This window comes from Eleutherodactylus coqui, chromosome 13, assembly GCF_035609145.1.
Source record: "Eleutherodactylus coqui strain aEleCoq1 chromosome 13, aEleCoq1.hap1, whole genome shotgun sequence".
Taxonomy (NCBI): domain Eukaryota; kingdom Metazoa; phylum Chordata; class Amphibia; order Anura; family Eleutherodactylidae; genus Eleutherodactylus; species Eleutherodactylus coqui.
The window spans coordinates 12,941,583-12,961,712 of NC_089849.1; the positions used below are offsets into that span (position 1 = coordinate 12,941,583).

The 20,130-nt window shown below is 47.1% G+C and overlaps 1 pseudogene; it reads right to left on the reverse strand.

Moving 5' to 3' along the window:
• Nucleotides 1-9,246: 9,246 nt before the first annotated feature.
• On the reverse strand, nucleotides 9,247-10,800 carry LOC136588665 (ammonium transporter Rh type A pseudogene; annotated as a pseudogene).
• Nucleotides 10,801-20,130: the final 9,330 nt, after the last annotated feature.

Consider the following 20,130-nt stretch of genomic DNA (forward strand, 5'->3'; position numbering starts at 1 on the left):
ATGATGTGTCTTTTGACGCAGATGTACATTGAAGGGTCGAGGTCCGCTGTGGTTCCGCACACAAATTTTGCGCCACTTGTGTGGATTGTGGTGAACATTTTCCACTGCAGAAAATCCAAACCCCATCCGCTGTGTGAGAGCGCCCCCTTCTGGTCCCATCTGCGTTGGAGGAGCGTTCTGTTCAGCTCCTGTTGTCTCCCTAGTCCGCTAAAGCGCTGGACGGAAACAGACAGACCCCGTTATAGTCAATGGGGTCTTTTCAAGGCTGTTTGGTTCCATCACAGGATGGAACCATTGGGCCAGTGAGTGCCTAACGGAGCAGGCAAGCTGCATCCTGATGGGAAAGAGCCCATAACTAGAGCCGAACGGATGTAGCAGAGCTGAGTTTATCATGTAAAAGGATTGAGCTGCTCATTTGGTGGCGAGAGCTCCGGCTGCTCTTTTGTACTCGGGATGGGTCACCAATAGTTAATCCGAGGGGCTCCTCTGTTCGGGACCCCCAGTGTTCTGTAGGAGTGCAAGTTCTGGCTTTGTACATGTTGCAGGGGTCCGGGTTGGTATTTGCATTGAAGTTAATGGGAGCTGTGCCTGCATTACCAACCTGGGCCACTGCCATACGGATAGCACTATCTGCTTACAGTGGGCCTAGGTATCCTGGACAGCAGACCCTCCGCCCATCAGCTACTGTTGACCTGTCCTCAGGACCCCGGAGAGCCCCTTTAATGTGCAGCTACCACATGATGGAGGGCTGTGATAAAGTACAAACTGAGCTCTGCTACCTCCGTCTAGCCTTGTTATATCCCCATTATACTATATCTCATTGCATCTTCCACTCAGTGTTACAACGGCGCCCCACAGCTATAAAGACCCTCATAACAAGAGTCGCTGCTGCACTACTATAATTAACCATTCGGGTTCTGATCCAAACGTGATGCTCATCTCTATGGTGCTACGACATGTTTTGCCCCATTAGCAACCACTGTAATTGGCGCCATGTTGAAGGATGACTCCCCCGTGGCAGCGGGGAGCGCACATGTTTTTGCTTCCCTCCTAAGGGGATTTTTTAATGGGAGATAAACCTATTGGTTGTCAGTGAGCAAATGTGGAAGATATGATGCGGGAGGGGGGGGAAGGAAGGAGGAAATGTAGAGAGCGGGAGAGGAGGCGCTGAGGTCACAAACCTGCCTGAAAGTTGAGAAAAACAAGCGGAAAAATAAAGGTCTATAAATAGTTGGTTGGGGGTCAGCGAGGGGGAGGGGAGTCTGCGACTGCTAGGGAAAGCTGGGTGGTTGGGAAGAAGGGCCGGGACTTCAGGGTGGTTGGGAAGAAGGGCTGAGGGGTGCGGGCCGGGACTTCAGGGTGGTTGGGAAGAAGGGCTGAGGGGTGCGGGCCGGGACTTCAGGGTGGTTGGGAAGAAGGGCTGAGGGGTGCCGGCCGGGACTTCAGGGTGGTTGGGGGTCAGCGAGTGGGACGGGAGTCTGCAACCGCCAGGGAAAGCTGGGTGGTTGGGAAGAAGGGGTGAGGGGTGTGCGCTGGGACTTCAGGGTGGTTGGGAGGAAGGGGTGCGGGTCGGGACTGCAGGGTGGTTGGGAGGAAGGGGTGAGGGGTGCGGGCTGGAACTTCAGGGTAGTTGGGAAGAAGGGATGAGGGGTGCGGGCCGGGTCTGTAGGTTGGGGCCTTGAAGATCTAGATCTCATTACTATTCTACGGCGGTGGTCACCCAACTTTCCCAGACTCCTGACTACCGTTTGTCTTTGCTCCTTGCCTGACCAGGTACTGCGCATGTTTGATGGCGAGCTGTGCAGACCATCCCCAGTTTGGATTGAAGAAAAGCAGGTCCACGTGGCCACCACTGTTACCACGGACGGATTCTGCATGCAGAATCCGACCCGCCCATGTGCACGAGGCCTTATCAGTGCGCCTGCCTCGCCCATCGCCGAGTTTTCCCAGAACCCAGTATAACTTGGAGGCTCCTTCAGTACGGGTGAAACAATTGTGGTGGCCTTACATACCCATAATAGGGCTACAATCCAACTGTAGTCACATGACGTGAAGATCACAATGTCACACTGCAGCAACACCTCTGCTTGTTAATGGGTCTATTTTGTGACCCAACGCAGCGCCACGGTCCCAGATATCCAACATTGCAGGTCCTAGGCGGTGAGGCAAGTCCTATGCAGCCGGGCTCAGTTTTAGGCGAGGGACTCGGGTCTACTTGAGCCACCCAACGGAAAAAGGTTGTAATTTATGATGCCAATTTATCATATGCAGCTTGGGACCAAAAATCCAACAGTTGTGAAGTTTTTGTGACTGTCGTGTTGCAGGTTGTAACTCCACCCCCGTGCTGATCATTATAGGCGATGGTGCAGTGCAACGCTGCAAACCTTATATCATCCGACCAAAGTCGCCGTGTAGCCCTAGTCCAAAGGGAACCTGTCATCACCTTTCAGCCCCATAAACTACTTTATGGGGGGTTCAAAGGTTAGGGAAAAGGAGTCCAGAGAACTGTGTTTCATGCAGCGGGCACCCTGGTCCAAGGCCGTGTCCCCATGAAGTCAAATGGCTCTTGCATGCATCTCCATTAACCCCTTTAGTGGCACGCCCAGAAAATCTCCTAAAAATCAGTGTTGAAATGTGCTGAAGACTACCTAAACCTGCCACTGAAGGGGTTAATCTCTAAGTGATACGTGCACACTGAGCCATCTAGTAAGACTAGATAGGGGAAGGCCTGCAAAAATTGGTAAAAAAAACATTTTTTTTTTAATCCTTTTTTTTCCAAAGCTGTTTTTTATGTCAAATAGTTTGAATGCCGTGTCATAAATATATTATTTATCATTGGAAGGGAACATATTCTACACCCCGCTCCCCTCCCCCCCCCCCATTTTCCCGGGAAAAAAAGGGGGGGGAAATCTTGCTAACGTTCCTGTATCATATACTCCAGAGTCCGAAGGAGGAGCTGACAGTGCCAGACCCTCCTGACCACTTCCTTATTTTTGGGATGAATGTTCATAGAGAGCTTTGCCAGGCACAGAAAACAAGAACTGCTTCCATAACTTACTCCTGACTGCCCAGCGCTGTCATCTTACTCTTCCAGCACTCCAGTTCTTAAGACTATACCCAAATGCCCTGGCACTAGCCGCCAGGAAAGTAGCACCCCCTGGAGTTACCTGCCCTATCGTCAGTGTGGCACAAGCGCATTGGAGTGCTTGACGTCTCTTGTGGGAAGAGCTAGGGCGTCACTCAGCAAGAAAGGGGGTGGTTTTTAGAAGAAAAGGCTGGACAAGAGCCCGGACCCCTGGCAGCCCGGACCACCCAGCGGACAGTGCAGGGCGCCGTAGCATATAGCATGGGGGTAACTAATTGGTTGACATCTTTGCATAGGGGAGTCATCTGCCAGCTCAAGACCTACCTCACTGCCCTCCTTTCCACAATTCATGCCCACCCACTCCACCTCCCACCCGCCATGTTGCTCCTCCTGTTCGTATTGTATGCGTAATAGTAAATGTAAAAAGCCTGCGTGAATGAGCCCCAAGGCCTAAATCACAGGGGCAAAGGTGTGGGACATATTATGTGCATCTATTACACATGCGTAATACGGAGAGCTGAACGCCCACTGATTCCCACGTGCGCCGCGTGTCTGCGTGATTGACTGAAATTAGCCATTAAATTCAATGGAATTGCGTAAATCTGTAGTGAATCTACGATCCACGCGTATTTACGCAGGAAGCCGGCGGGGCCACGTGAAAACGCAAAGAATATGCGCACCAAAAAGCGCTATACGCGGTGAAAACACAATTTCGGTCCATGAAAATGGTGCATATTTGGAGAACTGAAGCTGCGTCCACTCCAGGGTGTTTTCACATTGGCGCACGTAGACTGCAGGATCCGGCGCACTCGTGGAATTTGTCAAATAATGCAGATTTTAATGAAATCGCACCGCCTGTATATTAGAAATCCGCAACAACAATTATTCTGCAGCAGAAAGCTTTTATGCTTTGAAAAAATGGCGCGCACTAGAGCTAAAGGTGCGCCGATTTACAATGTTGCGGATTTCAAGCCCCGTGAGATAACGGGGGGCTGCAGCACCGTCTGCGCGTATGTATGCATCATTCCGGCCCGTTTGCCACCTGCCAATAAACCAAAAACTAGAACAAATATGGATAAAAAACCAACAATACAGTAATTCTTAAATCCATATTGCGCTTCCGTATTTTCACACGCAAGCGTGAATGATCCCCATTTACGGATATTAACCAATACGCTCAAGTGAAAAAAACCTAAGGAGCGTTTCCTAGAACCGTCTCTTTAAGAAAAAAGACGCAATCCTGCCTTGGTACATGTGCACACAGCGCGAGTGTGAACTCGGCCAGCGCGGTCTCACATTATAACGGCGCTTTCGCTGTTCGTGTTAAAGCAATAGCGACGTTATCTCCACCATCGTAAAGCTGCGGATGGCCAGAGATCACCGTAGATAAGCAGCTGCCCCGGGGGTTAATCTGTAACCAGGGAGCAGCGTGGAAAAAAACCAGAGGGGTCTGCACAACGAACACGGCCAGGACGCTGCGCACCCAGCTCTCCGTACGCCCTGAGCCTCACACAATGCAGCTTTCAGGGACAGCAGAGAGCTGGGTGACGCCCCCTATTGTTCGCACCGCTGCGGCCCGGGGGCTGACTTTTCCAGGCGAGTCATCCAGTCGGACGCGAGGCATTGTGTTCAAGATCAAATACACGGAAATTTATAAAACCGGTTCCAAAGGTGAATGAGGTAACGAGAGCGGGAGACAAAGGACAAGAAGGATTATCATAGGGGCACAGCGACCATGCTATGGGCACAGCTTGGAGGACATTATATAATATTACACTGCGGTCACTCCATCGGTGCAGCTGTGTGATATACGGAACATATGCACAGTATATAACAGAATGGCCGGGAGACCCCCAAAATAGAGAGACGCCTCTTGGACTCCCCGTGAGGTCAGGAGGGTCTTGCAGACAACGAGGCACTGATGAGGGGGCTTATTGTGGGGGTACAGTGATGGCTGTTAATATGGGGAGATTTAAGGCTCCATCACACGGGCGGATTCGCCATTTGGATAGTGTAGACCCCCGTAGACTCGCATATTGGGGTACGCAAACATCCTTTATTTCACGTATGTTGAAATCAAATTGCAGCATGCCTGATCTTAGGGGGGGGGGGGGGGGGTTTGCACAAAATAATGCGCAGCACGCTCTTCTATGGGGCCGGCAGAGAGCGATACACTCAGCCCTGAATGGCTGTGGTCACACAAGTGCACTGCTGCTCCAGTTGGTGGCACGGTTCTCAGGGGGTCCCAGCGGTTACATTTGGCCCCCTATCCCTTGGTGGAATAACTTCTTTATGGGGGCGCTACAGATGGGTTGGCTATGGCCTATGACAAGCCTGGTTGGCTCTCTTATGGGGGCACTTTGGCTGTTCCTGACAATCTAATGGTGGCACTGTGGTTATGGGGGCACTGCCAATGCTTCTACTCTCATGAGGACCTTATGACTGCCACTGCTATGGGGATACTGCAGACGGGGTATGAAAACACTGTGCTTGGCACTGTTATAGGGGCGCTGGTAAAGTTATGGGGTGCTTTGGCTGTTTCTAGTACAGAGGTGCTGTTGGTGACAGTCAAATGGGGACACTGGTCGTCACTGTCATGGGGCCACTGCAAATGGCATGGTTATGGGGGCACTATGGCTGTTGCTGTATTTGGGACATTTTAAATGTGAGGAAAGCTATGCATTATGGGAAACTTTGTTCCTATTATAGAGACCCTGTCTGATGGGGACACCGGCGCTGTTACTGTAATGGGGGCACTTTAGATGGATGTCTATAGCTTATGGGACACTGGTTGCTCCATAGCAGAGGGCCTGTTGTTGGGGTCACTGTCAGTCAATGCTATGAGTTATAAGGTCCCTGGCTGCCCCTGTTATGGGGGCACTATAGATAGGATGGCTATAGGTTATGGGAGCACTTCGGATGCCCCTGTTATAGATGCCACTGTGAATGCCAGTGTTACGGGGGAGCTGTGGATAACCGAATTATAGAGGCTGTAACAATGGGAAATGGCTAAATTAATGGAAAAATGACAGTTGTGGGGTCTGCTTCCTCCAGGCAGCAACCAAGGACACCAGCTGACTTATGCATTTAGGACAAGAAACCATATTTTTTAAGTGGGCGTGGCCTAATATTTTGGCACCGTAACGTGTTTTAAAGGCGAGGTTATGTATGCGAAAAATGTGCCATAGCGACGTTACGTGCGTTATCCGAGCTCTTAAGGGCAGATAAGCATGATGTCTCATACACTCCTTGTCAAAAACAAGCCGGCCCCCAGAAAAACCCGTTTTTCTGCAGAACTCGTCCTGCGGTTCCATCTCAGACAGATCTGTAAATGATGAGAGTTGTGGTGATTGGATGGACGGTCTTGTCACCGGAGGCCCTAAGAGTGGTTCCCTCTTGGCCTATAAAAGGCTCTCAAAAGGGTACTTGACCCTCTCAACAGCCCACCATTAGAGGACATAATGTCCGCCATCCAGAGACCGTCATCATTACACCCCTGAGTCTGTCAGAACCCTTTCCAGGCTCTTGGCTGGTCTCGCGGCCCCCATTACATGTTCGGCCTCTGATACCCACCGTCACCTCCGTTTGCAGTGATGTTGTGAACGATGGAACTGGATTGTCTTCAGCGATGAATCCAGGTTTAGTTTGGGCGCTGATAACGGCCATGTTCGTGTTTGGAGACCTCGAGGTGCGCGCCTCAATCCTGCCTTTGCTGTATCACATCTTGTATCTAAGCTAGAGGCGGTACAACAGGGTACTAGAGCCTCCATGCCACCTGTATCACATTTTGTATCCAAGCTAGAGCCAGTACAACAGGGTACTAGAACCTCCATGTCACCCGTATCACATCTTGTATCCAAGCTAGAGGCGGTACAACAGGGTACTAGAGCTTCCATGCCCGCTTGTATCATATCTTGTATCCTGCTAGAGGCGGTACAACAGGGTACTAGAGCTTCCATGCCCGCTTGTATCATATATTGTATCCAAGCTAGAGGCAGCACAACAGGGTACTAGAGCCTCCATGCCCGCCCGTATCACATCTTGTATCCAAGCTAGAGGCGGTACAGCAGGGTACTAGAGCCTCCATGCCCCTGTATCATATATTGTATCCAAGCTAGAGGCGGTACAACAGGATACTAGAGCTTCCATGCCTGACTGTATCACACCTTGTATCCAAGCTAGAGGCAGTACAACAGCGTACTAGAGCCTCCATGCCCCTGTATCATATCTTGTATCCAAGCTAGAGGCAGTACAACAGGGTACTAGAGCCTCCATGCCCCCCGTATCACATCTTGTATCCAAGCTAGAGGCGGTACAACAGGGTACTAGAGCCTCCATGCCCCTGTATCATATATTGTATCCAAGCTGGAGGCAGTACAACAGGGTACTAGAGCCTCCATGCCCCCCGTATCGCATCTTGTATCCAAGCTAGAGGCGGTACAACAGGGTACTAGAGCCTCCATGCCCGCCCGTATCACATCTTGTATCCAAGCTAGAGGCGGTACAGCAGGGTACTAGAGCCTCCATGCCCCTGTATCATATATTGTATCCAAGCTAGAGGCGGTACAACAGGATACTAGAGCTTCCATGCCTGACTGTATCACACCTTGTATCCAAGCTAGAGGTGGTACAACAGGGTACTAGAGCTTCCATGCCCTCCGGTATCCCATCTTGTATCCAAGCTAGAGGCGGTACAACAGGGTACTAGAGCCTCCATGCCCACCATATCACATCTTGTATCCAAGCTAGAGGTGGTACAACAGGGTACTAGAGCCTCCATGCCCGCCTGTATCACATCTTGTATCCAAGCTAGAGGTGGTACAACAGGGTACTAGAGCCTCCATGCCCCCCGTATCACATCTTGTATCCAAGCTAGAGGCGGTACAACAGGGTACTAGAGCCTCCATGCCCCTGTATCATATATTGTATCCAAGCTGGAGGCAGTACAACAGGGTACTAGAGCCTCCATGCCCGCCCGTATCACATCTTGTATCCAAGCTAGAGGCGGTACAACAGGGTACTAGAGCCTCCATGCCCGCCCGTATCACATCTTGTATCCAAGCTAGAGGCGGTACAACAGGGTACTAGAGCCTTCATGCCCTCTTATATCATATCTTGTATCCAAGCTAGAGGCGGTACAACAGGGTACTAGAGCTTCCATGCCCTCCGGTATCCCATCTTGTATCCAAGCTAGAGGCGGTACAACAGGGTACTAGAGCCTCCATGCCCACCATATCACATCTTGTATCCAAGCTAGAGGTGGTACAACAGGGTACTAGAGCCTCCATGCCTGCCCGTATCACATTTTGTATCCAAGCTAGAGGTGGTACAACAGGGTACTAGAGCCTCCATGCCTGCCCGTATCACATCTTGTATCCAAGCTAGAAGCTTTACAACAGGGTACTAGAGCCTCCCTACAAGGGGTCGGTTCTCCATAATAAATGATCCTTTTGCTCTGATAGTGTAATCACTTCTAACAACATTACAATCACAGAAAAAGTTTCATCATCTGACAACTTCTTGGGGAGGGAGGTTACTGACAATCAGTGTGTATATTTATATAATTTTTTTTTTTACTCCTTGTAGGGGAAGGATTGGCTGTGACAATGATTGTACAAAATGGAAACCATCTGCAAACTGCTGCTGATGCTACTATTAACAGCAGCCTGCTGATTGTTACTGGGTAGCAGCTGATTTTTCTACACGTTATAGAATTAAAAAAAGTGAAATAACAGAAATTCGGAAATGAAGACGTGTTCAAAGATGCACATTTGCTTGCTATATACTAAAAACACACACATATATATATATATACTCATGGTGAGTTTACAGTTAGGGCTGTTCATGCTTTATCTATACCCTGCTTGCCTACCCCTCCTCCACCTTGAAAGTCACCTTCTTGAATACTACTTTGAATTCACAACATGTCATACCTGCGAAAGCTGAGATCTCTGATGCTTTATGTTGGGTCCTTGCAGCATTAACATAGAGGTAGAATACAGTCATCACCGATGACGTTCTGTGCAGTTAGAGATGACCACAGTGCTCCTTCTATGTCAGGGCTGCAAGCAGAGGGTCTCAACAGCATTGACCTGAGTTTCCTGGACCCCAGAAGCTCAGATCCAGGGTGCTTTAGTAATTCTACATAAGCAACAATGGGATCTTGGGGTTCAGATTTATTAACTATAAGGGGGAGCTGAATGATTGCAGGGTTCACCAGAATGTTGGTCAATATGACTGGGCTACTATATATGCTTTAGTGGGACCAGCAAGTGTTTTTGGAGTTCTTCATTCGAGATCCATTTAGTTCCTGAGTCTTCAGGAACTTGGAAATACAACTGGTCATCAAAAAAGTCATCCTTCGAGGGATGCACAAAACAAGGAAATCTCATCAGTAAGCCAGTTATATAACCGCCAAATAGTGACACCCCAAACGTTACTCCAAGGGCGGCAGCTTGATGCAGAGCCTGACGCTGTGCCGTCCAGGTCTCCCTATTTCCGAAAAGCCCCAAAGTAGGCTGTTGTCCCTCCAGGCCATCGTGGTAGAGAGTCTCATGTAGACTTAAGCCAAAAGTATCGACAGGACCAAGTAATATAACCACAATGCTTCCGACAGTGCCAATGATCCCCGGTAGGCCATGCAGGTTATGGATTCCACATTGGTCTTGCACCTTGATTTTCTTGGCCAAGAAAGGGCTTAGGTATTGAAAACCAAGGCTGCAGGATATGGAGGCTAAGCACCCAATTGTGAATGCACCTCCTGGGCTAATTAGGTCTGCTGAAACCCCAACAGCTACTCCTCCAGCCAAGGAGGCATTTTGGAGATGTACGAGGCTTAACCGGCCTTGTTTGTCTATCAGGCTGGACATGGCAAATGTGGTGATCGTTCCGGAACTTAACGCCAGGAATGTATTCACGATGGCCCGGTGTTGAGCTTCTCTAGTCTTGGCCAGGACTGAATTGAAGCTTGGCCAAAAAATCCAAAGAAAGATGGTCCCCAAGAGGGACAACAGATCAGTATTTGAGGTTGTGACTTCTTTCAGGTGTCGTTTTCGTAGGGAAGGTCGGTACAGGATTTGGGCCACTCCCAAGCCAAAATAACATGAGAAGATATGGATGGCCACCGTGCCGCCTACATCGATAATATGGAAATACTCATTGATCAGCCAGTCGTTAACCACGAAGAGTGGGATTTCCACGGCTGTTAGAAGAAGCAACTGAACAGGACTGGTCCTTCCCAAGACAGCCCCGGCTGAGATAAGAGCCGTGACGCCGGCGAACTCTGCCTCAAGAACGTTCCTCAGCTTTAAGACGATCACTCCATGTCTGAAATGGTAGAAGAAGCCTTGAACCACCATGGACCACTGAATGGCAAAATTGGCAATCAAAAAGTTGACGGCGATCCCACCAAAACCGTAAAGCTTCAGAAAAGACAGCATGAGACCGAGCCCAGCAAACAACATGATGTGGACATCCTTGAAGAAAGGGAAGATATTCTCCAGGTCGTCTAGTCCTTCTGCTGTTGTGGTTGCATTGGAGGTATCAAAATGGGTGGAAGGGTCTTCGAAGGTGAAAAACAAGTTGAAGACAGCTATGAAGGCTCCTTGGAGAAGGAAAAGGAGGACGGGCAGCTGGCATCGTAGACTCGGCAAGAAGGCAATGGACATTGTGCATACAGCAGAGCTTGACCTGTTCGTCTTTCATCAACAACTAGTCTAATTCTTGCACGTAACAACAAGCCCTCAGGCTCTTCTCGCTCACTGGCTGCTGGTCCCGGCCAGTCACCGGGCTGCGATTTGGAGTGCGGTGACCTTTGGGCAACAGTAATATACATTGCTTAAATATTACCTTTTATTAGCATGTTTCAGGCTGTGTTTACATTCAGTCCTTGGCATTCAATGCACTGCTGAGCAGCGGCGCCCCCGGGCTGTAGCCAAGCATGGCTTCATTGTAAACATGGGAGAAAGTCAAGGAATCAGATTAGAATTGGACTTTTCTGGGACTCATCGCATTGCTATTAACCCCTAAGTGACCACCGATACGCCAGCGGTGGCTGACTGCTGACAGCCAGGCTCCTGCTGTAACTCCGCAGATCGGAGAAAAATCAGATCCTCGCAGTTTAACCCCTTACACGCCACAAGCAATAGCAATTGATTTTCTTTAAAAATCAGGTTTTTTTGGTGCAAAAGTAGTTAAAAAATACAAACAAAACATCTCTGTAAACTTGGGTATCGCAGGAATCCATCTCCCCCAAAAACGCAATAAAGTTCTACAAAAGATTATATGAACCCCAGAATTCAGCCAGTAACATATACAACTCGTCCCCCCCAAAAAACAAGCTTTCATACGGCTGTCCATGAGTTACGGCTCTTGCAATGTGACTAGGAAAATCACTTGGTCCTTAAAGCACAAAATAGGCCGGGTTGTACCATATTAGAAAAACATAGCTGCGTTGTTCTAAAAACAGCACCTCATCTGACCACAGGTTGTATCTGGTACTGCAGCTTATTTCCATTGTATCTGGTATTGGAGCTGAGCTGCAATACCAGACTTAACCTGTGAACAGGCGTGGTGCTAATTTTTGAAGAAAGCGGCCATGTTTTCTAATCCTATTCAACAGAAAGCTCCAGTCCAAAATGAACGAGGTAGCCATCACCCGAGGGTCGTACGACTACTGGTTACAGTATGATATCTACATTGTAGCAACTCCTGGCTATGATCTTCATGGCTTGGCTGTCATAGAAAGCTTAGAGCTATGGGGTCAATGGTTTTGCTCTGCTGTTTAGACTGGGGATGAGTGATCGTGGTGCTCACAGTCATATGCCAACTAAGCTCCGCCCCCCAAGTGAGAAATCGGTACTTAGATACCACCATCATTATCTCTATCATAGAGAGGCAGGAGGGTAACATCATGTGAGGGCTGGAGGTCTCCTTTAATATATTCGGCATCAATACAGGCGCATATAACCGGTTTATCAGCCCTCAGGGCTGCATTAGCTGTTCACAGAGAATGTAGAATTTCTTGTCTGTCAGCTACTGGTAGGGGCGCTCTCTCCTCTTCTCCTCCGGGCCGCACACTGCGAGTCCTAGGATCAAATAAGTCACACTGTATTGTTTCTATAGGGCCACAATCGGCCTCAAAGACCCTATGAAGCATGAACTGCACCAGATAGAAGCACGTGGTTAGTTAAGTGCCTCGTTTTATAGGAAGGGTTATTACTACATCTGCCTGTAGGGGGAGCAATATCTCACAGGTGCAGCAGACTGCCAGGCTCATGGTATGGCGGCTCTAAATAAGCACTGCTGCAAAATCTAGACCCAGAATGTTTAATAGTTGCCAATTGTACAACATTTCGGTAAAGATACAGAAATTTTAAGTTTTCAATTTGAGCATTTTTGCCTATTTATTTATTTTTACCAAAATGGGACAATTTTTTAATTTAAGATTTGACAGTTTTTTTCTATTACAATTTGTGACTTTTTAAAAACCACTTTCATCCAACCAAATCTACTTAGAATGGCCACTGTATCTAGTAGCGCGTTGGGCCTCCTTTGGGCTTTAGAAGTTAGGTAGGTACTACTGGAAACTGTACAGAAGCCCATCCACAGATATCAGAGGAGCCAGGGTGCACCTGACAGGAAGGGGTCAGCGATTCATGCTGCTTGCGCCAAATTCTGACCTCCCATCAGCACGGAGCAACAGAAATCTGGATCCATCTGACCAGGTTATATTTTTCCGCTGCTCAGTGATACAAGTTTTGTGCTGTTTTGCCCGCTGGAGTCTCCTGTTGGTCAGAACGATTCCTGACATCCTCCTCCGACCCCTTTTGGTGAGGAGTTGTTTCCGTCCACAGGATCCTTTTTCGCTGGATGTTCTTTCTTGATCGCGCCATTCTCTGTATACTTTCTGCACCGTTACATAAGAAAGACCCCCCGCTGTTGTCAGTGAGACCCTGGATAGTCCAGCATTGATGACCGGCCTCGTTGGAAGTCGCTCCGATCGCTGGATTTTCCCATCTAATGCAGATTCACACTGAAACTGATCAGCGCAAAACTTGTCATGTGATATTATGCCGCACTCCAGGGTCACGGGGAGAATTAACATACAGGGGAGCGCCAATCATGAGAGGACCGTGGGCTCTAATAAAACATAGTCAGCCGAATACAACGCTGGAGCTCCAACTAACGTGTACATACGCACAATTCGCCGTTCCTTACACGGATGGGCTATAACAGCAGCCTACTAGTTCCAGCGCTATTGTGTCTAAGAGAAACATAAAGGAGAAACTCCAGCGGGCAAAAGAGCGCAAAACTTGTATCACTGAGCAGCTCTGATAAAGGGACGGCTCGCTGTATTCTATCCGTAGTTCTTCCATCTTGTAGATGTTCTCATCCGGTCAGCCTAAAAACAAAAAGTTACATAAAACTTTTTTGCTGAAATTATTAGCCCCCATGAAACCACCAAGAACACACAAAGTTGGTCAATGACGTTGCTTTCGTCTGTTCACTTGTAGACGGCCAACATTGTACTAGAAGTCTTACTTGTTGTTTCTTGTTTTTTTTTTTACCTTTTGTGCTACGTTTTGTTTGCTCAGGTCTTCTGAGGAGAGACCAAGGTCACAAGAAGTTGGATCTAAGACGTTGGATCAGCACCAAGAATGACCTCATTGTAAAATCAGGTGCCCCCGGGAGTGCTGCAGGGGCAGGATGTGGGGGAAGGGAATTTATTTTGCCCTGACCCCCCTCTCTATTGTCCAGTTCATCAACAGGAAGGTCAATAACATGCGGCCCGCCACCTGTCAGCAGGCTGCACCTGGAGGGGGACGGGGACAGGTGTTGATCCTTCGGGAGCAGCTCTTGGAGGCAACAACATACCAGATGTAAGAAAGATTAATAATGCCAAGTACAATAACTGAGACCCCCCTAAGGACGCCAGCGCCCACCGCCGCAGCATCCAACTGCTGGATGATGTCATTTTAGAACTGACCTCCAAAATGATAGCGGCCATATTGGAGGCCGATACATAACAATGAGATTCAGTGCATCTGTTGGTTGCTTCTATATGTAGTGTGTGTAGATGTGTTTATAGAGGGGATATATATATATATGGTTGTACAGGTGCGTATATAGAGGACGATGTGTGTAGTGTAAGTATACAGCTAGATTTACTACATAGGTGGTTTGTATTTGTTCATCTGTTATAAAGTTCTACATCATTGTTTGAGCAGATTGCATAATAACCGGGATGTTACTTTATGCTATTTTATGTGCAGTATGGCGGTTTTGTATGAGTCTATAATTGCAGTAAAGGACTGTGGTCTAATTTCAGCACGGCAGGGCAGTTTTATTTTGCAGTGTTATTATGAATCCATTGCATTGTCAGTAGTTATTGTGCCGTGCGCTGGTATAATGTGTGCACGGTGTGGCAGCATTATTTATGCACTGTAGGTGGTATTATTTGAATGCCGTATGAAAGTGTTATTTATGCAACATTTGGTGTTTTTTTATGCTATTTATGAACTGTAGTTGGTATTTGAGGACCGTATGGCAGTATAAGTGGTGCACTGTGTAATAGTATTATTTGAGCACTGTGTAGTGATGCTATTAATGAGGGGTGGGGGGATTATTTCTGCACTGTAGGTGGTATTATTTGACTGCTGTATGAAAGTGTTATTTACGCGACGTTTGGTGGTATTTATGTTTTTTTGCACTGTAGGTGGTTTTATTTTGCAGTCATATGAGCTTGCTATTGATGCGCCGCATTGTCAGTACTATTAACCCTTTCCAATCCACTGTCTGACCTCTGAAGACATTATGATTTAAGGCTGTACAGCTCTGATGTTGGAAGACGCCCATCGGGGTTCTCTTACTGTATATTGCCAGCCTCTCTGCTGTCGGAGCCTATCCAACGTGTCACCTCATGCAGTACTGGCTTTAGCCAGCAGATTGCACCGTTGTATAACAGCAGAAAAAGAGTAAGCCCCCTAGGAAAACCAGGATACAAATTGGATTGGAAAGGGTTAACGTGCTGTATTATGCACTCTATAGTGGAATTATTATGCACTGGGTAGCAGCATTATTTATGTACTGTAGGTGGTATTTGAGGACAGTATGGCAGTATAAGTGGTGCACTGTATAGTAGTATTATTTGAGCACTGTGTAGTGATGCTATTAATGAGCTGTGGGGGTATTATTTATGCATTGTATTGCTGAATCATTCGAGCACTGTATGGAGTATTATATTGGTGTGGTGCGGTTCATCATACGCATTAACCCTTTATAAGGACTGTGTTTTAAGACCTCAGGTAAAAAATATCTTCAAATGTTACAGAATAGTCCTATTTCTCGAACCAATGTTTCAACACTGCAAAATAAAACTGTCCCCTGCATTTGGCGTGGGAGGAGCAGTCACGGCAGCCATATTGGTGGACTCATCAATCAACCTTCCCATGTAAAACTAAACAATAAATCATTTTTACCATTTTCTGGGTATTTTTGACTCCAGGGCCTCCGGCCTCAGTCACGATGGCGCCCTTTTAAGTTTTAGGACACAGCATGGAATTCTTTTTCATTTGAGCTATAGCTCATGGATATACCATGTCGGCATCCTCTCACAGGTCCTATATACCTAACCCCCCATTCCCTTGCCCCCCCATTTACTGGCTGCGGCCGCTGGGAAGCTCTCCAGCTGTGTGTTTTTGTGGAAGGCTGAGCGAGTCCTGCGGACCAGAGATAAGCGAAGGGAATTTCCTGTCCGCTTCCGCCTCTCTGGACCTCTCGCTCCCATCTCCAACTTCCCGACTAATAGCAGGGCTGAGAGCTTCCTGTTTGTACAGATTCCCGCACATTAAAACATGGCGCCGAGGGCATTGTGTTGCCTGGGCTGATGTGACTCAAGTTAACCCTTTCGGAGGACACCTCTTCAGGATAGACCCTCATCAGCCATAGCGAGTCGATGAAAATGCGGAAAGTCTGACGCATCCCGAGTAATGTCATCGATTCATCGTCGCTTGGCGCCATTGAATCATTTCCAATGTTATCCAGTGAGATCGGCGAAGCGATCACATGACCTGGTTTTTATGAATCACTAGGTCTACGGTGCAAGACTGAGAGTCAACGGTCTTTGTATCAATAGACCCTAAAGGCCATTAATTATTTGGAGAGCATTTACCCCTAAAACAAAAAATGGCCCCGTAAGTAGAAGTCACGGAGTCGTCCCCATTTTTCTTTTTAGTTTTTTTCATCCTATTCGGTCATTTCCCAGAGCAGCTGCCACAGGGGTTGTCAGACAGGGTCCCTACAAGCAGAGACGTAACTTGAAGCTCCCGGGCCCCGATGCAAAACTTGTAACAGGGCCCCCAACTATAATGCTTTACTCATAGTACTGGGCTCCCAATATGGAGAGGAGAGGCCTTATGGGCCCCCTAAGGCTCCTGGGCCCGGGTGCAACCGCATCCCCTGCACCCTCTATAGTTACGCCCCCTGCCTACAAGCACTAATGGCAAATCTTCCTAGTTAGGCAACGATATGGGCATGAGGACGTATCACCACATAACTAAGTGTATTTGCTCCTTGCAATGCTTGAACAGCCTGGTGACAACCCTGGAATGGAGGCCATATTGGTTGTCACCAAATAGATGTAACTAAAGAATACGCTCCGTAATTTATATATATGATTGGCTGCAGATGACTTGTCTGGTCTAGAGGACGCTCCTTCTGTGCTTTTAGCGTTGGGCATGCCTCTAATCAGAACTTCATTATATTAGTAAACACCTGAGCACGACTTATCTCGGTTCTAAGACCTTTTTTTCATGGCTCTAGGCTTTTCTTGACCCTGGGAACACATCTGTTGGCTTTAGGACCGTATCCCTTGACTTTAGGATTTTGTGTATTGACTAGGAACCTTCTTATACCCCATTTACACTGACAGATCATCGCTCAAAAGTTGCTCAAACACCGTTTGAATGACCGTTTTGAGCGATCATCTTTGCATACTCTATAGTAGCTACTATAGAGCTATGCAGGCCGAGCGGGACACCACCGTTATCTCTCGCCGCACAATACAGCTGTTTTGCATAGGCCTCTGTGAATTCACAGCAGGACACAGGCAGAGAGAATCTTATCAGCGCAGCTGGCTGTGATAACAGCCTGCTTCGCTGATAACAGCTGATCGCTCAATTCAAGAAAACTTGAAGTAAGCGATCAACAACTCGTGCACAAAAACTGGACGATGTTAGTGCATTTAGACAGAATGAGAATCGCTCGAAAGATTCTTTTGAGCAAATTTTGAGCTATTCTCGTCGTGTCTAAATTAGCCTTTAGGAACTCTGTATATTGGCTTTATGAACACATCTTATTTGCTCTTGGGTTTAGGACTGTATCTCTAGACCCTAGGAACTCACCTCTAGGTACACATCTCTTTACACTATATCTCTTAACTTTAGTGCCATGTCTGTTGGCCCTAGGAGGACTTATTCTGGGTCCAGGAATTATTTTGGGTCTAAAACCACATCTCTTAACTGTAGAAATGTATATTTTGACTCTAGGCCTACTGGCTGCTGTCTGCTGACTCTATAAGCAATCGTATTGCTTTTAGCTCTAGGACTGTACCTCTCAGCAGAAGTCTCTTGGCTCTAGAAACATATGTAGGACTATAACTCTTGACTCTATAAACACATCTCTTTGAATTAGGACCAGATGCCTTGACTTTAAGACAATGTCTGTTGGCCCTAGGACACCTTTCTGTGGCTCTAAGAGCCCTATTTGGTCTAGAAGCAAATCTCTTGGTTGTGAAAATGTGTTTTCTGATGCTAGGCCTTTGTTTATTGGCTCTGTGAACACATCTCATGGCTCTTGGCTACATACCGCTTGATGTTAGGAAGAAGTCTCTTCACACATGTCTCCAGTGTGTAGGACCATAGCTCAGGACTCTATGAATACATTTCTTTGCACTAGGACCAGATCCTTTAACTTCAGACTATTGGCATTAGGATGGCTTTTTGTGGCTCTAGGAACCTGCTTTGGTCTAGTAGTTTGTCTCTTGGTTGTTGAAATATAGCTTCTGACTCTAGGACTTTGTCCATTGACTCTATGAACACATCTCATGGCTCTTGGCTCTAGGACTATTTCCCTTGGCATTAAGAAAAAGTCTCTTGGCACTAGAAACATGTCTTCAACAACTAAGACTATAATACATCTCTTGACTATTGGACCATGTCTGTTGGCAGTGGGACTGTTTCTCAAGGAACTCTCTTGGATCTAGAACCATATCTCTTCAGTGTCTCAGATCATAACTCTTAGCGTTATGAACACATCTGTTTGTACTAGGACAAGATCTCTTGACATGATACAATGTCTGTTAGCCCTAGGACAGCTTCTCATGATTGTAGGAACTCTTTTGGGCGTTGAACTATGTTTTTGGCTGTAGAAATGCATCTCCTGACTCTGTTGGGTTTATGAAGACATCTCAAGACTCATGGGTCAAGGACTATATTTCTTGGATATGCGAAGAAGTCTCTTGGATCATCACTAATGTAGAACTGTAACTCTTGACTTCAGGCACACGTTTCTTTGCACCATATTTCTACACTTTCAAACTGTGATTGTTGGCCCTACGGTCACTTCTTCCAGCTCTAGGAACTCTTGTGGGTCTAGCACCAAGTATCGTTTTATGTACAAGTTCATCTCTTGAATCTAGGACTCTGTCTATTGTCTGTGTGAATACATCTTATAATCTAGGACCATATCTCGTAGCTACAGAAACATGTCTCATGGGTCATGAACTATAACTCTCGCCTGGAAACATGACTCTTGACTATAGGACTGTGTCTGTTGGCTCCAGGACTGTTTTTCCTGGCACTATGGACCCTCTGGGGAATAGCACCTTATTTCTTGATTGCAGCGCTACCCGGCTGTAAGAACATATCTATGCTCTATGAGTAGATTTATTGTCCTTCTTGCTATAGGGCTACACTTAGCTTTAAGATGGCATCTTTAGGGCAGATAACTTCAACGAGCTTAGTTTGTATAATGGTTCAGAACTGCAAGAATTAGGAGCCTTTGCACCTTTTAGCAGCTTGGTCCCAGTATTGTACCTCCTCAATGAGAAAGCGGTAGAATCGGTAGCCGGTCCACAGGCCCCCGCTGCTGTTGACTGGGTTAAATCCTCAGCCCCTGCCAAGATTCCCTGTGTAAGAGATGATGTTTGTCTGGGCAGCAGAGAGTCTCTGGCGGAAGCAGAACGACTACAATGATAAGCAGCGCAAGGAAGCTGGGTGCAAACAGGTGACATGGAGGAGACGGGTGGACATGAGAAATTTGGTCAGGCTTCTAAAGTGCCAGAACAAGAGGCCGGATGTTACATTACCTACATGAGGGCCTGCAAGAATGTAAAATCACATCAGCAAATGAGCCCCTGAAATACTCTGCGCTGCTGGTGGGAGCTGGTATATGCATCTTCTTGTATATAGTGAGATGGGCACCATGCTGGTATAACCTGGGTATATCCTTACATAATTATATACGTACAGCTGCTATAAGTTATACATCTCCTGTATATAGTGATATGGAGCATGCTGGTATAACCTGGGTATCTCCTGTATATAATTATATATGTACAGCTGGTATATGTTATACATCTCCCTGTATATAGTGATATGGAGCATGCCGGTATAACCTGGGTATCTCCTTACATAATTATATACGTACAGCTGGTATAAGTTATACATCTCCTGTATATAGTGATATGGAGCATGCTGGTATAACCTGGGTATCTCCTGTATATAATTATATATGTACAGCTGGTATATGTTATACATCTCCCTGTATATAGTGATATGGAGCATGCCGGTATAACCTGGGTATATCCTTACATAATTATATACGTACAGCTGCTATAAGTTATACATCTCCTGTATATACGGTAGTGATATGGAGCATGCTGGTATAACCTGGGTATATACTGTATATAATTGTATATGTACAGCTGGTATAAGTTATACATCTCCTGTATATAGTGATATGGAGCATGCTGGTATAACCTGGGT